Here is a 20377-nt window from a genome sequence, read left to right as displayed (position 1 = left end):
TTCCAAGATGATCCTTCTCAAGGTGATGATACAAATGCATTGTCACCTTTACGTTTAATGTCAGAATCATTTATTTCCAGTTGGTGGTGTAAGAATGTTTGCAACAGTATGGCGATTTTTCCTAGCCATGCATGAATGAAAGCATATCACTCGCCTTTAGGTGTTTTTCTAATACATTGATATTTGCATCTTCCTTCCTAGCCTGCATGTTTGACTATCTTACAGGCTGCATGTAATAAGTATCACATCAGGGCCCTTCTTCTACTCAATTCACAACTGTTCTATCACGACATAGATAAGAAAGCTGCATCTGCTTTTGTTGTGTAGTGGTAATCAGGTTTACCTGACGTGTGAAAGCCCCATGCTTTGAAAGTACACAGTAACAAAGAAACCGATGACTTTTATAAAAAGGTGTCATGTGCGTCTCTTACTTTGCACAAAAAGTGCCAGAGATGACTTCATTTGCAGTCACTTGAAAAGTAGGGATTCTCCAATAAATGGTAAATGGTTGAAACAAATCTGAAGAAATGCATGACATACCTGTGTGTGTGTGTGTACGCATGTATGTATATATAGGGAGAGAGAGAGCGTCAATATAAACAGACTTTATTTCAATCAAGCTGTCTTTTCTATCCTTCAGGAGCAGAATGTTCTGATCATCAGCGCTCCAGAATGTAGTGTTTTCTTGGCAAGCATCACATATTGTGATGTGTTAGCTAAAAGTTCCATATCCTAGAGACTGATATATTCCTCTGTACTTGTACCTTGGGGATTCATCAAAACCTGGCATCATAAGCAGCTTTCTACTGCCACAGACTGGACAGCGAAACAATTTAAAATATCCCAGAAAAAGAAAATAAGCATGCTTAATCAGAGCTTTCTGGACAGGAAGGACCTTTGAGCAAGTGAGGAATAAGCACTGCTTTTGTTAATTTGCATAGGCAGAATAGAGACTTCTGGGAAAAGGCCGAAATTACAGTCACAGAAAATGGCTGCATCTATAGAGAACGCTAAGAAGTGTTGGCAGCTTTTCCTCTGACCCTGACCACTTTTACAAGCAATCCTATGATAGTCAGCAGGACCCACCCTAAAAAGGAAGGGGCATCCACTTGGACCCTTTCCACCTTTTCTAAATCTCGCCTGATTGAGCACTGATTGAGCAGATAAGCACATGTCATTCTCATTTCAGAAAGGTATTGGTTAGCTTGCTGCTAGCAGCTCAGTTATGTTATGATGTTAGAGGCTATGCAAGGAATGCTTTAGTCCAGCGATATGCAGTTTTTATTGCGCCTTGCATTCAGAAGGAAGATCTTTAGCTTGAATCTGTGGCCTAGGTATTCACCTTGGTATTTCTTTTGGCACAAAGTGAAGGAGTATTTAAGAGAAAATGCACAATGTGTTTCTTATGTTGTTATGAACAACTTGTTACTCTTTCTCATTAAGCTTCAGCCACTGAAGAAATATATAAATAAGGGCTGACTTCCTGTAAGACGTGTCCAAAGCTGGGACGGAATAAAAGGAGACACTTGTAAATGATAGTGCTATCGTTTGAGAAAGGGTAAGTTGAGACTGACTTTCATGCGTATTCACAGACCAAGCATCATAAAGATACCAGCATGATCTTCATTGCGGGCTTAGAGCCGGTATTAGCTTTTGAGAGGTAAGAGGATTTTGAGGGCTCGTTGGTCTAGGGGTATGATTCTCGCTTTGGGTGCGAGAGGTCCCGGGTTCAAATCCCGGACGAGCCCTTTTCTTGGTACTCTTTTCAAGTTGTTTTGAAGTTTGCGTTTCAAAACCAACATCAATTTTTTCTTTGCAGTAGTGGATAATTCTTTGCTAGAGTCTCATGCTTCAGCCCTGCCCAGTCTGAGCTAATACCAAACATCTGGTCTTGCATGGCATGTACGAGCGTTCAGCTAGGGATGTCGGGCAGGTTGCATGAAAGAAATCTAAAGCCAGAGGCCCATGGAATAGCCAGTTCGGAGCAGTTTCATTACAGAAAAATCAACTGTAGGTATCTGTTTCTGTAGTGTAGTGGTTATCACGTTCGCCTCACACGCGAAAGGTCCCCGGTTCGAAACCGGGCAGAAACAGTTGTTATATTGTGTTGGCTACAATGTTGATAGGTGCCGTTTTGCCATGGAATTGTCCAAGCCCTGAAGATTATTTCATGCAATCTCGTTCCAAGAAAGGGAATTCTCTCAAAACACTAAAGTAATCGGCGTGTGGATGTATCTGTTGGTTCTCAGACCTTGCTTTCAAAAGAGCCCTGCAATCGGTTCACTGCTCACCTAGAACAAGCATTAACATGGAGAATTGTTGGCACCAACAGGAATCTTATTTTAGTGGAGTGTTTCTGGCTTTGAGTGCAGAGGCCCTCGGCTCAATTCCAAGATGATCCTTCTCAAGGTGATGATACAAATGCATTGTCACCTTTACGTTTAATGTCAGAATCATTTATTTCCAGTTGGTGGTGTAAGAATGTTTGCAACAGTATGGCGATTTTTCCTAGCCATGCATGAATGAAAGCATATCACTCGCCTTTAGGTGTTTTTCTAATACATTGATATTTGCATCTTCCTTCCTAGCCTGCATGTTTGACTATCTTACAGGCTGCATGTAATAAGTATCACATCAGGGCCCTTCTTCTACTCAATTCACAACTGTTCTATCACGACATAGATAAGAAAGCTGCATCTGCTTTTGTTGTGTAGTGGTAATCAGGTTTACCTGACGTGTGAAAGCCCCATGCTTTGAAAGTACACAGTAACAAAGAAACCGATGACTTTTATAAAAAGGTGTCATGTGCGTCTCTTACTTTGCACAAAAAGTGCCAGAGATGACTTCATTTGCAGTCACTTGAAAAGTAGGGATTCTCCAATAAATGGTAAATGGTTGAAACAAATCTGAAGAAATGCATGACATACCTGTGTGTGTGTGTGTACGCATGTATGTATATATAGGGAGAGAGAGAGCGTCAATATAAACAGACTTTATTTCAATCAAGCTGTCTTTTCTATCCTTCAGGAGCAGAATGTTCTGATCATCAGCGCTCCAGAATGTAGTGTTTTCTTGGCAAGCATCACATATTGTGATGTGTTAGCTAAAAGTTCCATATCCTAGAGACTGATATATTCCTCTGTACTTGTACCTTGGGGATTCATCAAAACCTGGCATCATAAGCAGCTTTCTACTGCCACAGACTGGACAGCGAAACAATTTAAAATATCCCAGAAAAAGAAAATAAGCATGCTTAATCAGAGCTTTCTGGACAGGAAGGACCTTTGAGCAAGTGAGGAATAAGCACTGCTTTTGTTAATTTGCATAGGCAGAATAGAGACTTCTGGGAAAAGGCCGAAATTACAGTCACAGAAAATGGCTGCATCTATAGAGAACGCTAAGAAGTGTTGGCAGCTTTTCCTCTGACCCTGACCACTTTTACAAGCAATCCTATGATAGTCAGCAGGACCCACCCTAAAAAGGAAGGGGCATCCACTTGGACCCTTTCCACCTTTTCTAAATCTCGCCTGATTGAGCACTGATTGAGCAGATAAGCACATGTCATTCTCATTTCAGAAAGGTATTGGTTAGCTTGCTGCTAGCAGCTCAGTTATGTTATGATGTTAGAGGCTATGCAAGGAATGCTTTAGTCCAGCGATATGCAGTTTTTATTGCGCCTTGCCTTCACCAGGAAGATCTTTAGCTTGAATCTGTGGCCTAGGTATTCACCTTGGTATTTCTTTTGGCACAAAGTGAAGGAGTATTTGAGAGAAAATGCACAATGTGTTTCTTATGTTGTTATGAACAACTTGTTACTCTTTCTCATTAAGCTTCAGCCACTGCAGAAATATATAAATAAGGGCTGACTTCCTGTAAGACGTGTCCAAAGCTGGGACGGAATAAAAGGAGACACTTGTAAATGATAGTGCTATCGTTTGAGAAAGGGTAAGTTGAGACTGACTTTCATGCGTTTTCACAGACCAAGCATCATAAAGATACCAGCATGATCTTCATTGCGGGCTTAGAGCCGGTATTAGCTTTTGAGAGGTAAGAGGATTTTGAGGGCTCGTTGGTCTAGGGGTATGATTCTCGCTTTGGGTGCGAGAGGTCCCGGGTTCAAATCCCGGACGAGCCCTTTTCTTGGTACTCTTTTCAAGTTGTTTTGAAGTTTGCGTTTCAAAACCAACATCAATTTTTTCTTTGCAGTAGTGGATAATTCTTTGCTAGAGTCTCATGCTTCAGCCCTGCCCAGTCTGAGCTAATACCAAACATCTGGTCTTGCATGGCATGTACGAGCGTTCAGCTAGGGATGTCGGGCAGGTTGCATGAAAGAAATCTAAAGCCAGAGGCCCATGGAATAGCCAGTTCGGAGCAGTTTCATTACAGAAAAATCAACTGTAGGTATCTGTTTCTGTAGTGTAGTGGTTATCACGTTCGCCTCACACGCGAAAGGTCCCCGGTTCGAAACCGGGCAGAAACAGTTGTTATATTGTGTTGGCTACAATGTTGATAGGTGCCGTTTTGCCATGGAATTGTCCAAGCCCTGAAGATTATTTCATGCAATCTCGTTCCAAGAAAGGGAATTCTCTCAAAACACTAAAGTAATCGGCGTGTGGATGTATCTGTTGGTTCTCAGACCTTGCTTTCAAAAGAGCCCTGCAATCGGTTCACTGCTCACCTAGAACAAGCATTAACATGGAGAATTGTTGGCACCAACAGGAATCTTATTTTAGTGGAGTGTTTCTGGCTTTGAGTGCAGAGGCCCTCGGCTCAATTCCAAGATGATCCTTCTCAAGGTGATGATACAAATGCATTGTCACCTTTACGTTTAATGTCAGAATCATTTATTTCCAGTTGGTGGTGTAAGAATGTTTGCAACAGTATGGCGATTTTTCCTAGCCATGCATGAATGAAAGCATATCACTCGCCTTTAGGTGTTTTTCTAATACATTGATATTTGCATCTTCCTTCCTAGCCTGCATGTTTGACTATCTTACAGGCTGCATGTAATAAGTATCACATCAGGGCCCTTCTTCTACTCAATTCACAACTGTTCTATCACGACATAGATAAGAAAGCTGCATCTGCTTTTGTTGTGTAGTGGTAATCAGGTTTACCTGACGTGTGAAAGCCCCATGCTTTGAAAGTACACAGTAACAAAGAAACCGATGACTTTTATAAAAAGGTGTCATGTGCGTCTCTTACTTTGCACAAAAAGTGCCAGAGATGACTTCATTTGCAGTCACTTGAAAAGTAGGGATTCTCCAATAAATGGTAAATGGTTGAAACAAATCTGAAGAAATGCATGACATACCTGTGTGTGTGTGTGTACGCATGTATGTATATATAGGGAGAGAGAGAGCGTCAATATAAACAGACTTTATTTCAATCAAGCTGTCTTTTCTATCCTTCAGGAGCAGAATGTTCTGATCATCAGCGCTCCAGAATGTAGTGTTTTCTTGGCAAGCATCACATATTGTGATGTGTTAGCTAAAAGTTCCATATCCTAGAGACTGATATATTCCTCTGTACTTGTACCTTGGGGATTCATCAAAACCTGGCATCATAAGCAGCTTTCTACTGCCACAGACTGGACAGCGAAACAATTTAAAATATCCCAGAAAAAGAAAATAAGCATGCTTAATCAGAGCTTTCTGGACAGGAAGGACCTTTGAGCAAGTGAGGAATAAGCACTGCTTTTGTTAATTTGCATAGGCAGAATAGAGACTTCTGGGAAAAGGCCGAAATTACAGTCACAGAAAATGGCTGCATCTATAGAGAACGCTAAGAAGTGTTGGCAGCTTTTCCTCTGACCCTGACCACTTTTACAAGCAATCCTATGATAGTCAGCAGGACCCACCCTAAAAAGGAAGGGGCATCCACTTGGACCCTTTCCACCTTTTCTAAATCTCGCCTGATTGAGCACTGATTGAGCAGATAAGCACATGTCATTCTCATTTCAGAAAGGTATTGGTTAGCTTGCTGCTAGCAGCTCAGTTATGTTATGATGTTAGAGGCTATGCAAGGAATGCTTTAGTCCAGCGATATGCAGTTTTTATTGCGCCTTGCATTCAGAAGGAAGATCTTTAGCTTGAATCTGTGGCCTAGGTATTCACCTTGGTATTTCTTTTGGCACAAAGTGAAGGAGTATTTAAGAGAAAATGCACAATGTGTTTCTTATGTTGTTATGAACAACTTGTTACTCTTTCTCATTAAGCTTCAGCCACTGAAGAAATATATAAATAAGGGCTGACTTCCTGTAAGACGTGTCCAAAGCTGGGACGGAATAAAAGGAGACACTTGTAAATGATAGTGCTATCGTTTGAGAAAGGGTAAGTTGAGACTGACTTTCATGCGTATTCACAGACCAAGCATCATAAAGATACCAGCATGATCTTCATTGCGGGCTTAGAGCCGGTATTAGCTTTTGAGAGGTAAGAGGATTTTGAGGGCTCGTTGGTCTAGGGGTATGATTCTCGCTTTGGGTGCGAGAGGTCCCGGGTTCAAATCCCGGACGAGCCCTTTTCTTGGTACTCTTTTCAAGTTGTTTTGAAGTTTGCGTTTCAAAACCAACATCAATTTTTTCTTTGCAGTAGTGGATAATTCTTTGCTAGAGTCTCATGCTTCAGCCCTGCCCAGTCTGAGCTAATACCAAACATCTGGTCTTGCATGGCATGTACGAGCGTTCAGCTAGGGATGTCGGGCAGGTTGCATGAAAGAAATCTAAAGCCAGAGGCCCATGGAATAGCCAGTTCGGAGCAGTTTCATTACAGAAAAATCAACTGTAGGTATCTGTTTCTGTAGTGTAGTGGTTATCACGTTCGCCTCACACGCGAAAGGTCCCCGGTTCGAAACCGGGCAGAAACAGTTGTTATATTGTGTTGGCTACAATGTTGATAGGTGCCGTTTTGCCATGGAATTGTCCAAGCCCTGAAGATTATTTCATGCAATCTCGTTCCAAGAAAGGGAATTCTCTCAAAACACTAAAGTAATCGGCGTGTGGATGTATCTGTTGGTTCTCAGACCTTGCTTTCAAAAGAGCCCTGCAATCGGTTCACTGCTCACCTAGAACAAGCATTAACATGGAGAATTGTTGGCACCAACAGGAATCTTATTTTAGTGGAGTGTTTCTGGCTTTGAGTGCAGAGGCCCTCGGCTCAATTCCAAGATGATCCTTCTCAAGGTGATGATACAAATGCATTGTCACCTTTACGTTTAATGTCAGAATCATTTATTTCCAGTTGGTGGTGTAAGAATGTTTGCAACAGTATGGCGATTTTTCCTAGCCATGCATGAATGAAAGCATATCACTCGCCTTTAGGTGTTTTTCTAATACATTGATATTTGCATCTTCCTTCCTAGCCTGCATGTTTGACTATCTTACAGGCTGCATGTAATAAGTATCACATCAGGGCCCTTCTTCTACTCAATTCACAACTGTTCTATCACGACATAGATAAGAAAGCTGCATCTGCTTTTGTTGTGTAGTGGTAATCAGGTTTACCTGACGTGTGAAAGCCCCATGCTTTGAAAGTACACAGTAACAAAGAAACCGATGACTTTTATAAAAAGGTGTCATGTGCGTCTCTTACTTTGCACAAAAAGTGCCAGAGATGACTTCATTTGCAGTCACTTGAAAAGTAGGGATTCTCCAATAAATGGTAAATGGTTGAAACAAATCTGAAGAAATGCATGACATACCTGTGTGTGTGTGTGTACGCATGTATGTATATATAGGGAGAGAGAGAGCGTCAATATAAACAGACTTTATTTCAATCAAGCTGTCTTTTCTATCCTTCAGGAGCAGAATGTTCTGATCATCAGCGCTCCAGAATGTAGTGTTTTCTTGGCAAGCATCACATATTGTGATGTGTTAGCTAAAAGTTCCATATCCTAGAGACTGATATATTCCTCTGTACTTGTACCTTGGGGATTCATCAAAACCTGGCATCATAAGCAGCTTTCTACTGCCACAGACTGGACAGCGAAACAATTTAAAATATCCCAGAAAAAGAAAATAAGCATGCTTAATCAGAGCTTTCTGGACAGGAAGGACCTTTGAGCAAGTGAGGAATAAGCACTGCTTTTGTTAATTTGCATAGGCAGAATAGAGACTTCTGGGAAAAGGCCGAAATTACAGTCACAGAAAATGGCTGCATCTATAGAGAACGCTAAGAAGTGTTGGCAGCTTTTCCTCTGACCCTGACCACTTTTACAAGCAATCCTATGATAGTCAGCAGGACCCACCCTAAAAAGGAAGGGGCATCCACTTGGACCCTTTCCACCTTTTCTAAATCTCGCCTGATTGAGCACTGATTGAGCAGATAAGCACATGTCATTCTCATTTCAGAAAGGTATTGGTTAGCTTGCTGCTAGCAGCTCAGTTATGTTATGATGTTAGAGGCTATGCAAGGAATGCTTTAGTCCAGCGATATGCAGTTTTTATTGCGCCTTGCCTTCACCAGGAAGATCTTTAGCTTGAATCTGTGGCCTAGGTATTCACCTTGGTATTTCTTTTGGCACAAAGTGAAGGAGTATTTGAGAGAAAATGCACAATGTGTTTCTTATGTTGTTATGAACAACTTGTTACTCTTTCTCATTAAGCTTCAGCCACTGCAGAAATATATAAATAAGGGCTGACTTCCTGTAAGACGTGTCCAAAGCTGGGACGGAATAAAAGGAGACACTTGTAAATGATAGTGCTATCGTTTGAGAAAGGGTAAGTTGAGACTGACTTTCATGCGTTTTCACAGACCAAGCATCATAAAGATACCAGCATGATCTTCATTGCGGGCTTAGAGCCGGTATTAGCTTTTGAGAGGTAAGAGGATTTTGAGGGCTCGTTGGTCTAGGGGTATGATTCTCGCTTTGGGTGCGAGAGGTCCCGGGTTCAAATCCCGGACGAGCCCTTTTCTTGGTACTCTTTTCAAGTTGTTTTGAAGTTTGCGTTTCAAAACCAACATCAATTTTTTCTTTGCAGTAGTGGATAATTCTTTGCTAGAGTCTCATGCTTCAGCCCTGCCCAGTCTGAGCTAATACCAAACATCTGGTCTTGCATGGCATGTACGAGCGTTCAGCTAGGGATGTCGGGCAGGTTGCATGAAAGAAATCTAAAGCCAGAGGCCCATGGAATAGCCAGTTCGGAGCAGTTTCATTACAGAAAAATCAACTGTAGGTATCTGTTTCTGTAGTGTAGTGGTTATCACGTTCGCCTCACACGCGAAAGGTCCCCGGTTCGAAACCGGGCAGAAACAGTTGTTATATTGTGTTGGCTACAATGTTGATAGGTGCCGTTTTGCCATGGAATTGTCCAAGCCCTGAAGATTATTTCATGCAATCTCGTTCCAAGAAAGGGAATTCTCTCAAAACACTAAAGTAATCGGCGTGTGGATGTATCTGTTGGTTCTCAGACCTTGCTTTCAAAAGAGCCCTGCAATCGGTTCACTGCTCACCTAGAACAAGCATTAACATGGAGAATTGTTGGCACCAACAGGAATCTTATTTTAGTGGAGTGTTTCTGGCTTTGAGTGCAGAGGCCCTCGGCTCAATTCCAAGATGATCCTTCTCAAGGTGATGATACAAATGCATTGTCACCTTTACGTTTAATGTCAGAATCATTTATTTCCAGTTGGTGGTGTAAGAATGTTTGCAACAGTATGGCGATTTTTCCTAGCCATGCATGAATGAAAGCATATCACTCGCCTTTAGGTGTTTTTCTAATACATTGATATTTGCATCTTCCTTCCTAGCCTGCATGTTTGACTATCTTACAGGCTGCATGTAATAAGTATCACATCAGGGCCCTTCTTCTACTCAATTCACAACTGTTCTATCACGACATAGATAAGAAAGCTGCATCTGCTTTTGTTGTGTAGTGGTAATCAGGTTTACCTGACGTGTGAAAGCCCCATGCTTTGAAAGTACACAGTAACAAAGAAACCGATGACTTTTATAAAAAGGTGTCATGTGCGTCTCTTACTTTGCACAAAAAGTGCCAGAGATGACTTCATTTGCAGTCACTTGAAAAGTAGGGATTCTCCAATAAATGGTAAATGGTTGAAACAAATCTGAAGAAATGCATGACATACCTGTGTGTGTGTGTGTACGCATGTATGTATATATAGGGAGAGAGAGAGCGTCAATATAAACAGACTTTATTTCAATCAAGCTGTCTTTTCTATCCTTCAGGAGCAGAATGTTCTGATCATCAGCGCTCCAGAATGTAGTGTTTTCTTGGCAAGCATCACATATTGTGATGTGTTAGCTAAAAGTTCCATATCCTAGAGACTGATATATTCCTCTGTACTTGTACCTTGGGGATTCATCAAAACCTGGCATCATAAGCAGCTTTCTACTGCCACAGACTGGACAGCGAAACAATTTAAAATATCCCAGAAAAAGAAAATAAGCATGCTTAATCAGAGCTTTCTGGACAGGAAGGACCTTTGAGCAAGTGAGGAATAAGCACTGCTTTTGTTAATTTGCATAGGCAGAATAGAGACTTCTGGGAAAAGGCCGAAATTACAGTCACAGAAAATGGCTGCATCTATAGAGAACGCTAAGAAGTGTTGGCAGCTTTTCCTCTGACCCTGACCACTTTTACAAGCAATCCTATGATAGTCAGCAGGACCCACCCTAAAAAGGAAGGGGCATCCACTTGGACCCTTTCCACCTTTTCTAAATCTCGCCTGATTGAGCACTGATTGAGCAGATAAGCACATGTCATTCTCATTTCAGAAAGGTATTGGTTAGCTTGCTGCTAGCAGCTCAGTTATGTTATGATGTTAGAGGCTATGCAAGGAATGCTTTAGTCCAGCGATATGCAGTTTTTATTGCGCCTTGCCTTCACCAGGAAGATCTTTAGCTTGAATCTGTGGCCTAGGTATTCACCTTGGTATTTCTTTTGGCACAAAGTGAAGGAGTATTTGAGAGAAAATGCACAATGTGTTTCTTATGTTGTTATGAACAACTTGTTACTCTTTCTCATTAAGCTTCAGCCACTGCAGAAATATATAAATAAGGGCTGACTTCCTGTAAGACGTGTCCAAAGCTGGGACGGAATAAAAGGAGACACTTGTAAATGATAGTGCTATCGTTTGAGAAAGGGTAAGTTGAGACTGACTTTCATGCGTTTTCACAGACCAAGCATCATAAAGATACCAGCATGATCTTCATTGCGGGCTTAGAGCCGGTATTAGCTTTTGAGAGGTAAGAGGATTTTGAGGGCTCGTTGGTCTAGGGGTATGATTCTCGCTTTGGGTGCGAGAGGTCCCAGGTTCAAATCCCGGACGAGCCCTTTTCTTGGTACTCTTTTCAAGTTGTTTTGAAGTTTGCGTTTCAAAACCAACATCAATTTTTTCTTTGCAGTAGTGGATAATTCTTTGCTAGAGTCTCATGCTTCAGCCCTGCCCAGTCTGAGCTAATACCAAACATCTGGTCTTGCATGGCATGTACGAGCGTTCAGCTAGGGATGTCGGGCAGGTTGCATGAAAGAAATCTAAAGCCAGAGGCCCATGGAATAGCCAGTTCGGAGCAGTTTCATTACAGAAAAATCAACTGTAGGTATCTGTTTCTGTAGTGTAGTGGTTATCACGTTCGCCTCACACGCGAAAGGTCCCCGGTTCGAAACCGGGCAGAAACAGTTGTTATATTGTGTTGGCTACAATGTTGATAGGTGCCGTTTTGCCATGGAATTGTCCAAGCCCTGAAGATTATTTCATGCAATCTCGTTCCAAGAAAGGGAATTCTCTCAAAACACTAAAGTAATCGGCGTGTGGATGTATCTGTTGGTTCTCAGACCTTGCTTTCAAAAGAGCCCTGCAATCGGTTCACTGCTCACCTAGAACAAGCATTAACATGGAGAATTGTTGGCACCAACAGGAATCTTATTTTAGTGGAGTGTTTCTGGCTTTGAGTGCAGAGGCCCTCGGCTCAATTCCAAGATGATCCTTCTCAAGGTGATGATACAAATGCATTGTCACCTTTACGTTTAATGTCAGAATCATTTATTTCCAGTTGGTGGTGTAAGAATGTTTGCAACAGTATGGCGATTTTTCCTAGCCATGCATGAATGAAAGCATATCACTCGCCTTTAGGTGTTTTTCTAATACATTGATATTTGCATCTTCCTTCCTAGCCTGCATGTTTGACTATCTTACAGGCTGCATGTAATAAGTATCACATCAGGGCCCTTCTTCTACTCAATTCACAACTGTTCTATCACGACATAGATAAGAAAGCTGCATCTGCTTTTGTTGTGTAGTGGTAATCAGGTTTACCTGACGTGTGAAAGCCCCATGCTTTGAAAGTACACAGTAACAAAGAAACCGATGACTTTTATAAAAAGGTGTCATGTGCGTCTCTTACTTTGCACAAAAAGTGCCAGAGATGACTTCATTTGCAGTCACTTGAAAAGTAGGGATTCTCCAATAAATGGTAAATGGTTGAAACAAATCTGAAGAAATGCATGACATACCTGTGTGTGTGTGTGTACGCATGTATGTATATATAGGGAGAGAGAGAGCGTCAATATAAACAGACTTTATTTCAATCAAGCTGTCTTTTCTATCCTTCAGGAGCAGAATGTTCTGATCATCAGCGCTCCAGAATGTAGTGTTTTCTTGGCAAGCATCACATATTGTGATGTGTTAGCTAAAAGTTCCATATCCTAGAGACTGATATATTCCTCTGTACTTGTACCTTGGGGATTCATCAAAACCTGGCATCATAAGCAGCTTTCTACTGCCACAGACTGGACAGCGAAACAATTTAAAATATCCCAGAAAAAGAAAATAAGCATGCTTAATCAGAGCTTTCTGGACAGGAAGGACCTTTGAGCAAGTGAGGAATAAGCACTGCTTTTGTTAATTTGCATAGGCAGAATAGAGACTTCTGGGAAAAGGCCGAAATTACAGTCACAGAAAATGGCTGCATCTATAGAGAACGCTAAGAAGTGTTGGCAGCTTTTCCTCTGACCCTGACCACTTTTACAAGCAATCCTATGATAGTCAGCAGGACCCACCCTAAAAAGGAAGGGGCATCCACTTGGACCCTTTCCACCTTTTCTAAATCTCGCCTGATTGAGCACTGATTGAGCAGATAAGCACATGTCATTCTCATTTCAGAAAGGTATTGGTTAGCTTGCTGCTAGCAGCTCAGTTATGTTATGATGTTAGAGGCTATGCAAGGAATGCTTTAGTCCAGCGATATGCAGTTTTTATTGCGCCTTGCATTCAGAAGGAAGATCTTTAGCTTGAATCTGTGGCCTAGGTATTCACCTTGGTATTTCTTTTGGCACAAAGTGAAGGAGTATTTAAGAGAAAATGCACAATGTGTTTCTTATGTTGTTATGAACAACTTGTTACTCTTTCTCATTAAGCTTCAGCCACTGAAGAAATATATAAATAAGGGCTGACTTCCTGTAAGACGTGTCCAAAGCTGGGACGGAATAAAAGGAGACACTTGTAAATGATAGTGCTATCGTTTGAGAAAGGGTAAGTTGAGACTGACTTTCATGCGTATTCACAGACCAAGCATCATAAAGATACCAGCATGATCTTCATTGCGGGCTTAGAGCCGGTATTAGCTTTTGAGAGGTAAGAGGATTTTGAGGGCTCGTTGGTCTAGGGGTATGATTCTCGCTTTGGGTGCGAGAGGTCCCGGGTTCAAATCCCGGACGAGCCCTTTTCTTGGTACTCTTTTCAAGTTGTTTTGAAGTTTGCGTTTCAAAACCAACATCAATTTTTTCTTTGCAGTAGTGGATAATTCTTTGCTAGAGTCTCATGCTTCAGCCCTGCCCAGTCTGAGCTAATACCAAACATCTGGTCTTGCATGGCATGTACGAGCGTTCAGCTAGGGATGTCGGGCAGGTTGCATGAAAGAAATCTAAAGCCAGAGGCCCATGGAATAGCCAGTTCGGAGCAGTTTCATTACAGAAAAATCAACTGTAGGTATCTGTTTCTGTAGTGTAGTGGTTATCACGTTCGCCTCACACGCGAAAGGTCCCCGGTTCGAAACCGGGCAGAAACAGTTGTTATATTGTGTTGGCTACAATGTTGATAGGTGCCGTTTTGCCATGGAATTGTCCAAGCCCTGAAGATTATTTCATGCAATCTCGTTCCAAGAAAGGGAATTCTCTCAAAACACTAAAGTAATCGGCGTGTGGATGTATCTGTTGGTTCTCAGACCTTGCTTTCAAAAGAGCCCTGCAATCGGTTCACTGCTCACCTAGAACAAGCATTAACATGGAGAATTGTTGGCACCAACAGGAATCTTATTTTAGTGGAGTGTTTCTGGCTTTGAGTGCAGAGGCCCTCGGCTCAATTCCAAGATGATCCTTCTCAAGGTGATGATACAAATGCATTGTCACCTTTACGTTTAATGTCAGAATCATTTATTTCCAGTTGGTGGTGTAAGAATGTTTGCAACAGTATGGCGATTTTTCCTAGCCATGCATGAATGAAAGCATATCACTCGCCTTTAGGTGTTTTTCTAATACATTGATATTTGCATCTTCCTTCCTAGCCTGCATGTTTGACTATCTTACAGGCTGCATGTAATAAGTATCACATCAGGGCCCTTCTTCTACTCAATTCACAACTGTTCTATCACGACATAGATAAGAAAGCTGCATCTGCTTTTGTTGTGTAGTGGTAATCAGGTTTACCTGACGTGTGAAAGCCCCATGCTTTGAAAGTACACAGTAACAAAGAAACCGATGACTTTTATAAAAAGGTGTCATGTGCGTCTCTTACTTTGCACAAAAAGTGCCAGAGATGACTTCATTTGCAGTCACTTGAAAAGTAGGGATTCTCCAATAAATGGTAAATGGTTGAAACAAATCTGAAGAAATGCATGACATACCTGTGTGTGTGTGTGTACGCATGTATGTATATATAGGGAGAGAGAGAGCGTCAATATAAACAGACTTTATTTCAATCAAGCTGTCTTTTCTATCCTTCAGGAGCAGAATGTTCTGATCATCAGCGCTCCAGAATGTAGTGTTTTCTTGGCAAGCATCACATATTGTGATGTGTTAGCTAAAAGTTCCATATCCTAGAGACTGATATATTCCTCTGTACTTGTACCTTGGGGATTCATCAAAACCTGGCATCATAAGCAGCTTTCTACTGCCACAGACTGGACAGCGAAACAATTTAAAATATCCCAGAAAAAGAAAATAAGCATGCTTAATCAGAGCTTTCTGGACAGGAAGGACCTTTGAGCAAGTGAGGAATAAGCACTGCTTTTGTTAATTTGCATAGGCAGAATAGAGACTTCTGGGAAAAGGCCGAAATTACAGTCACAGAAAATGGCTGCATCTATAGAGAACGCTAAGAAGTGTTGGCAGCTTTTCCTCTGACCCTGACCACTTTTACAAGCAATCCTATGATAGTCAGCAGGACCCACCCTAAAAAGGAAGGGGCATCCACTTGGACCCTTTCCACCTTTTCTAAATCTCGCCTGATTGAGCACTGATTGAGCAGATAAGCACATGTCATTCTCATTTCAGAAAGGTATTGGTTAGCTTGCTGCTAGCAGCTCAGTTATGTTATGATGTTAGAGGCTATGCAAGGAATGCTTTAGTCCAGCGATATGCAGTTTTTATTGCGCCTTGCCTTCACCAGGAAGATCTTTAGCTTGAATCTGTGGCCTAGGTATTCACCTTGGTATTTCTTTTGGCACAAAGTGAAGGAGTATTTGAGAGAAAATGCACAATGTGTTTCTTATGTTGTTATGAACAACTTGTTACTCTTTCTCATTAAGCTTCAGCCACTGCAGAAATATATAAATAAGGGCTGACTTCCTGTAAGACGTGTCCAAAGCTGGGACGGAATAAAAGGAGACACTTGTAAATGATAGTGCTATCGTTTGAGAAAGGGTAAGTTGAGACTGACTTTCATGCGTTTTCACAGACCAAGCATCATAAAGATACCAGCATGATCTTCATTGCGGGCTTAGAGCCGGTATTAGCTTTTGAGAGGTAAGAGGATTTTGAGGGCTCGTTGGTCTAGGGGTATGATTCTCGCTTTGGGTGCGAGAGGTCCCGGGTTCAAATCCCGGACGAGCCCTTTTCTTGGTACTCTTTTCAAGTTGTTTTGAAGTTTGCGTTTCAAAACCAACATCAATTTTTTCTTTGCAGTAGTGGATAATTCTTTGCTAGAGTCTCATGCTTCAGCCCTGCCCAGTCTGAGCTAATACCAAACATCTGGTCTTGCATGGCATGTACGAGCGTTCAGCTAGGGATGTCGGGCAGGTTGCATGAAAGAAATCTAAAGCCAGAGGCCCATGGAATAGCCAGTTCGGAGCAGTTTCATTACAGAAAAATCAACTGTAGGTATCTGTTTCTGTAGTGTAGTGGTTATCACGTTCGCCTCACACGCGAAAGGTCCCCGGTTCGAAACCGGGCAGAAACAGTTGTTATATTGTGTTGGCTACAATGTTGATAGGTGCCGTTTTGCCATGGAATTGTCCAAGCCCTGAAGATTATTTCATGCAATCTCGTTCCAAGAAAGGGAATTCTCTCAAAACACTAAAGTAATCGGCGTGTGGATGTATCTGTTGGTTCTCAGACCTTGCTTTCAAAAGAGCCCTGCAATCGGTTCACTGCTCACCTAGAACAAGCATTAACATGGAGAATTGTTGGCACCAACAGGAATCTTATTTTAGTGGAGTGTTTCTGGCTTTGAGTGCAGAGGCCCTCGGCTCAATTCCAAGATGATCCTTCTCAAGGTGATGATACAAATGCATTGTCACCTTTACGTTTAATGTCAGAATCATTTATTTCCAGTTGGTGGTGTAAGAATGTTTGCAACAGTATGGCGATTTTTCCTAGCCATGCATGAATGAAAGCATATCACTCGCCTTTAGGTGTTTTTCTAATACATTGATATTTGCATCTTCCTTCCTAGCCTGCATGTTTGACTATCTTACAGGCTGCATGTAATAAGTATCACATCAGGGCCCTTCTTCTACTCAATTCACAACTGTTCTATCACGACATAGATAAGAAAGCTGCATCTGCTTTTGTTGTGTAGTGGTAATCAGGTTTACCTGACGTGTGAAAGCCCCATGCTTTGAAAGTACACAGTAACAAAGAAACCGATGACTTTTATAAAAAGGTGTCATGTGCGTCTCTTACTTTGCACAAAAAGTGCCAGAGATGACTTCATTTGCAGTCACTTGAAAAGTAGGGATTCTCCAATAAATGGTAAATGGTTGAAACAAATCTGAAGAAATGCATGACATACCTGTGTGTGTGTGTGTACGCATGTATGTATATATAGGGAGAGAGAGAGCGTCAATATAAACAGACTTTATTTCAATCAAGCTGTCTTTTCTATCCTTCAGGAGCAGAATGTTCTGATCATCAGCGCTCCAGAATGTAGTGTTTTCTTGGCAAGCATCACATATTGTGATGTGTTAGCTAAAAGTTCCATATCCTAGAGACTGATATATTCCTCTGTACTTGTACCTTGGGGATTCATCAAAACCTGGCATCATAAGCAGCTTTCTACTGCCACAGACTGGACAGCGAAACAATTTAAAATATCCCAGAAAAAGAAAATAAGCATGCTTAATCAGAGCTTTCTGGACAGGAAGGACCTTTGAGCAAGTGAGGAATAAGCACTGCTTTTGTTAATTTGCATAGGCAGAATAGAGACTTCTGGGAAAAGGCCGAAATTACAGTCACAGAAAATGGCTGCATCTATAGAGAACGCTAAGAAGTGTTGGCAGCTTTTCCTCTGACCCTGACCACTTTTACAAGCAATCCTATGATAGTCAGCAGGACCCACCCTAAAAAGGAAGGGGCATCCACTTGGACCCTTTCCACCTTTTCTAAATCTCGCCTGATTGAGCACTGATTGAGCAGATAAGCACATGTCATTCTCATTTCAGAAAGGTATTGGTTAGCTTGCTGCTAGCAGCTCAGTTATGTTATGATGTTAGAGGCTATGCAAGGAATGCTTTAGTCCAGCGATATGCAGTTTTTATTGCGCCTTGCCTTCACCAGGAAGATCTTTAGCTTGAATCTGTGGCCTAGGTATTCACCTTGGTATTTCTTTTGGCACAAAGTGAAGGAGTATTTGAGAGAAAATGCACAATGTGTTTCTTATGTTGTTATGAACAACTTGTTACTCTTTCTCATTAAGCTTCAGCCACTGCAGAAATATATAAATAAGGGCTGACTTCCTGTAAGACGTGTCCAAAGCTGGGACGGAATAAAAGGAGACACTTGTAAATGATAGTGCTATCGTTTGAGAAAGGGTAAGTTGAGACTGACTTTCATGCGTTTTCACAGACCAAGCATCATAAAGATACCAGCATGATCTTCATTGCGGGCTTAGAGCCGGTATTAGCTTTTGAGAGGTAAGAGGATTTTGAGGGCTCGTTGGTCTAGGGGTATGATTCTCGCTTTGGGTGCGAGAGGTCCCGGGTTCAAATCCCGGACGAGCCCTTTTCTTGGTACTCTTTTCAAGTTGTTTTGAAGTTTGCGTTTCAAAACCAACATCAATTTTTTCTTTGCAGTAGTGGATAATTCTTTGCTAGAGTCTCATGCTTCAGCCCTGCCCAGTCTGAGCTAATACCAAACATCTGGTCTTGCATGGCATGTACGAGCGTTCAGCTAGGGATGTCGGGCAGGTTGCATGAAAGAAATCTAAAGCCAGAGGCCCATGGAATAGCCAGTTCGGAGCAGTTTCATTACAGAAAAATCAACTGTAGGTATCTGTTTCTGTAGTGTAGTGGTTATCACGTTCGCCTCACACGCGAAAGGTCCCCGGTTCGAAACCGGGCAGAAACAGTTGTTATATTGTGTTGGCTACAATGTTGATAGGTGCCGTTTTGCCATGGAATTGTCCAAGCCCTGAAGATTATTTCATGCAATCTCGTTCCAAGAAAGGGAATTCTCTCAAAACACTAAAGTAATCGGCGTGTGGATGTATCTGTTGGTTCTCAGACCTTGCTTTCAAAAGAGCCCTGCAATCGGTTCACTGCTCACCTAGAACAAGCATTAACATGGAGAATTGTTGGCACCAACAGGAATCTTATTTTAGTGGAGTGTTTCTGGCTTTGAGTGCAGAGGCCCTCGGCTCAATTCCAAGATGATCCTTCTCAAGGTGATGATACAAATGCATTGTCACCTTTACGTTTAATGTCAGAATCATTTATTTCCAGTTGGTGGTGTAAGAATGTTTGCAACAGTATGGCGATTTTTCCTAGCCATGCATGAATGAAAGCATATCACTCGCCTTTAGGTGTTTTTCTAATACATTGATATTTGCATCTTCCTTCCTAGCCTGCATGTTTGACTATCTTACAGGCTGCATGTAATAAGTATCACATCAGGGCCCTTCTTCTACTCAATTCACAACTGTTCTATCACGACATAGATAAGAAAGCTGCATCTGCTTTTGTTGTGTAGTGGTAATCAGGTTTACCTGACGTGTGAAAGCCCCATGCTTTGAAAGTACACAGTAACAAAGAAACCGATGACTTTTATAAAAAGGTGTCATGTGCGTCTCTTACTTTGCACAAAAAGTGCCAGAGATGACTTCATTTGCAGTCACTTGAAAAGTAGGGATTCTCCAATAAATGGTAAATGGTTGAAACAAATCTGAAGAAATGCATGACATACCTGTGTGTGTGTGTGTACGCATGTATGTATATATAGGGAGAGAGAGAGCGTCAATATAAACAGACTTTATTTCAATCAAGCTGTCTTTTCTATCCTTCAGGAGCAGAATGTTCTGATCATCAGCGCTCCAGAATGTAGTGTTTTCTTGGCAAGCATCACATATTGTGATGTGTTAGCTAAAAGTTCCATATCCTAGAGACTGATATATTCCTCTGTACTTGTACCTTGGGGATTCATCAAAACCTGGCATCATAAGCAGCTTTCTACTGCCACAGACTGGACAGCGAAACAATTTAAAATATCCCAGAAAAAGAAAATAAGCATGCTTAATCAGAGCTTTCTGGACAGGAAGGACCTTTGAGCAAGTGAGGAATAAGCACTGCTTTTGTTAATTTGCATAGGCAGAATAGAGACTTCTGGGAAAAGGCCGAAATTACAGTCACAGAAAATGGCTGCATCTATAGAGAACGCTAAGAAGTGTTGGCAGCTTTTCCTCTGACCCTGACCACTTTTACAAGCAATCCTATGATAGTCAGCAGGACCCACCCTAAAAAGGAAGGGGCATCCACTTGGACCCTTTCCACCTTTTCTAAATCTCGCCTGATTGAGCACTGATTGAGCAGATAAGCACATGTCATTCTCATTTCAGAAAGGTATTGGTTAGCTTGCTGCTAGCAGCTCAGTTATGTTATGATGTTAGAGGCTATGCAAGGAATGCTTTAGTCCAGCGATATGCAGTTT

The 20377-nt window shown here is 41.7% G+C and overlaps 15 non-coding genes across 15 annotated transcripts; all 15 read left to right on the top strand.

The window, feature by feature from the left end:
* Positions 1-1676: 1676 nt before the first annotated feature.
* Positions 1677-1748, top strand: TRNAP-UGG (transfer RNA proline (anticodon UGG)). Its single transcript has one exon. It is a non-coding gene; the product is annotated as a tRNA-Pro (tRNA).
* Positions 1749-2020: 272 nt separating this feature from the next.
* On the top strand, positions 2021-2093 carry TRNAV-CAC (transfer RNA valine (anticodon CAC)). The gene has a single exon. It is a non-coding gene; the product is annotated as a tRNA-Val (tRNA).
* A 1970-nt stretch (positions 2094-4063) lies between these two features.
* TRNAP-UGG (transfer RNA proline (anticodon UGG)) lies at positions 4064-4135 on the top strand. Its single transcript has one exon. It is a non-coding gene; the product is annotated as a tRNA-Pro (tRNA).
* A 272-nt stretch (positions 4136-4407) lies between these two features.
* TRNAV-CAC (transfer RNA valine (anticodon CAC)) lies at positions 4408-4480 on the top strand. The gene has a single exon. It is a non-coding gene; the product is annotated as a tRNA-Val (tRNA).
* Positions 4481-6450: 1970 nt separating this feature from the next.
* TRNAP-UGG (transfer RNA proline (anticodon UGG)) lies at positions 6451-6522 on the top strand. The gene has a single exon. It is a non-coding gene; the product is annotated as a tRNA-Pro (tRNA).
* A 272-nt stretch (positions 6523-6794) lies between these two features.
* On the top strand, positions 6795-6867 carry TRNAV-CAC (transfer RNA valine (anticodon CAC)). Its single transcript has one exon. It is a non-coding gene; the product is annotated as a tRNA-Val (tRNA).
* Positions 6868-8837: 1970 nt separating this feature from the next.
* On the top strand, positions 8838-8909 carry TRNAP-UGG (transfer RNA proline (anticodon UGG)). The gene has a single exon. It is a non-coding gene; the product is annotated as a tRNA-Pro (tRNA).
* Positions 8910-9181: 272 nt separating this feature from the next.
* TRNAV-CAC (transfer RNA valine (anticodon CAC)) lies at positions 9182-9254 on the top strand. Its single transcript has one exon. It is a non-coding gene; the product is annotated as a tRNA-Val (tRNA).
* Positions 9255-11568: 2314 nt separating this feature from the next.
* TRNAV-CAC (transfer RNA valine (anticodon CAC)) lies at positions 11569-11641 on the top strand. Its single transcript has one exon. It is a non-coding gene; the product is annotated as a tRNA-Val (tRNA).
* A 1970-nt stretch (positions 11642-13611) lies between these two features.
* TRNAP-UGG (transfer RNA proline (anticodon UGG)) lies at positions 13612-13683 on the top strand. The gene has a single exon. It is a non-coding gene; the product is annotated as a tRNA-Pro (tRNA).
* A 272-nt stretch (positions 13684-13955) lies between these two features.
* TRNAV-CAC (transfer RNA valine (anticodon CAC)) lies at positions 13956-14028 on the top strand. The gene has a single exon. It is a non-coding gene; the product is annotated as a tRNA-Val (tRNA).
* Positions 14029-15998: 1970 nt separating this feature from the next.
* TRNAP-UGG (transfer RNA proline (anticodon UGG)) lies at positions 15999-16070 on the top strand. Its single transcript has one exon. It is a non-coding gene; the product is annotated as a tRNA-Pro (tRNA).
* Positions 16071-16342: 272 nt separating this feature from the next.
* Positions 16343-16415, top strand: TRNAV-CAC (transfer RNA valine (anticodon CAC)). The gene has a single exon. It is a non-coding gene; the product is annotated as a tRNA-Val (tRNA).
* Positions 16416-18385: 1970 nt separating this feature from the next.
* Positions 18386-18457, top strand: TRNAP-UGG (transfer RNA proline (anticodon UGG)). The gene has a single exon. It is a non-coding gene; the product is annotated as a tRNA-Pro (tRNA).
* Positions 18458-18729: 272 nt separating this feature from the next.
* TRNAV-CAC (transfer RNA valine (anticodon CAC)) lies at positions 18730-18802 on the top strand. Its single transcript has one exon. It is a non-coding gene; the product is annotated as a tRNA-Val (tRNA).
* The last annotated feature ends 1575 nt before the right edge of the window (positions 18803-20377 follow it).

The sequence above is a fragment of the Triturus cristatus genome, chromosome 8 (assembly GCF_964204655.1).
Source record: "Triturus cristatus chromosome 8, aTriCri1.1, whole genome shotgun sequence".
In the NCBI taxonomy this organism is placed as follows: Eukaryota; Metazoa; Chordata; class Amphibia; order Caudata; family Salamandridae; genus Triturus; species Triturus cristatus.
The sequence above is the reverse complement of the archived record's forward strand: the minus strand, read 5'-3'. Positions and strand labels throughout refer to the sequence as shown.